This window comes from Ananas comosus, linkage group 24 (assembly GCF_001540865.1).
Source record: "Ananas comosus cultivar F153 linkage group 24, ASM154086v1, whole genome shotgun sequence".
Lineage (NCBI taxonomy): Eukaryota > Viridiplantae > Streptophyta > Magnoliopsida > Poales > Bromeliaceae > Ananas > Ananas comosus.
Window position 1 is genome coordinate 2,672,327 of NC_033644.1, and position 1,975 is coordinate 2,674,301.

A 1,975-nucleotide genomic window follows, 5' to 3' on the forward strand; every position below is an offset into this window, starting at 1 on the left:
ACATCTAATCTCCTAGAAATCACACACATGTATAGCTTATATAGAGACATTTAGTCTCCCTGATATCACACACACACACATTCACTCTTCTCATCTTTGACATTTGACTGCTTCACAAAATCAATGCTAATGTATATCGTGTTTCTATTTAACTTACCCATAAGTCCAACTTTACCTATAATAGAATCTGAATTCTATTATGGGGATACCCACATGTAGCTCTCTTTATTTTTTTTACAGTTATTTTCTCTTGTATTGAAGTTAACTGGCTTTAAGTTTTCCAAGACAGCAGATTAACAACTTGGTGTTTGGTTTTTAACTTCACTACAGAGGTGTCAGAAGTTTCAATACTATTACGAGGATGCCCACATGATGAGGTCTCTTATAGTTACGGCAGTGATCTCAGTTTTGCAATTATCTTTGAAGATAGCTAAGAAATACTCAAAAAGTTTCAATACTAAAACCATATGGAATGTACAGAACTAATATTGCTCTCCTATTCACCATTGGCTACACAAGGTATCAATGACTCTTTTCTTAATCATCATTCAGGTAACAAAGAAAAAATAAAACAAAGAGAAAAATAAAACAAAGAATATAATAGAAGTAGAAGTAGAAGAAGAAGGAGAAGAGAAATGATGGTGGTTTTGTTCCCCTAGAATCAGGCTTTCATTGTACTTAGAATCAGGCTTTTTTAAAACTAGAAATGATGGTCCCCTCTTCTTCTCCCTCTTTGCTTTTTAATGATGTGTATATGTTGGTGGGCATGTGAAGCATTTGTAATATATTTCTTTAGATCCCTATATTATATTGATGTCCCAATATATGTATGTATGAGAATCAGTATCTAACCCAACAAGCACCTTTATCTATACCTAATTATGCCCATTTTTTTTATGCTTCTTCGAAGACCACCTTGCAAATCACTATCTTTTATCTTTTTGCAGCCACTCAATTTAGTGTTGTTTAATTGTTCTCTCTCTTTCTCATGTTCTCTTAAACTACATTGAACTACCTAAGAAGTTATCATTTACTTTCTAATATGAATTTTCTTTCTAATATGAATTTTCTATCTGTACCCAGTAGAAATCTAAATTAATAGGTCATGGTATCATTTTCGTTACTTAATTCATGCCAATTTATCTCTTTTCTCCTTTTCCCATTCATTTTGGCACATTGATCTTCATATTATAGAAAGTTATACAGTTATGAATGACGTTATACACATTCTAGTTATCTGTTGGTGTAATATCTATTGGTGTAACGCCTCTTAATGCTAATATGTAGCTCCAAGGGCTGTGGAGAACAGCAAGATCCGGAACTAGCAACAACTCCACTATTCTCGGTTGAAGAGCGAGCAAATCTAGTGGCTGCAAGAGACCTCATCAAAACTGTAACCTCTAAATATAATATCTGAGCCTAGATGAATGGTTCTAAGTTCTAGAAAATCCCCTGATATTATCCATATTTAACTCTCAATGTTTATGTGATTTATTGCTTTGCCCTTTCTTTGGCAATTTTCTATGATAATATGGTGTATTAGTTTTTCTATAGCCTAGGTGTCTAATAAATAGTAGTAGCTAGTGAGGGAAACCGGTGGCGCATTAATTATGGAAGCCTTCCTAAAGTGTTCTCCTATTAGGGAATGAGACAATTTAGATTCTTATATACTATTTATAAGCATGCTTGAGAGTAGGATAATTAATTCAAACCATGTTAGATCTTTTATAGGAATATGTGTGATTATAGCTCGGGACGTCAAGAATTATAGAAATTTTTGTTATTTAAGTTTTTACGATGTTAGTTAATTAGTTGTTTCAGTGTGCATGAAGCTATTTAGTTCAGCATACATGATGGTGCCCCAAGAATGATCAGATTTTTCTACTTTCAATGTGCGCTGAGAATTCACTTGAAGTTAATTTGATTTGTTCGTGAGTGATATTAATGATCTGGCTTATGGTTGTCGGTGCCATTG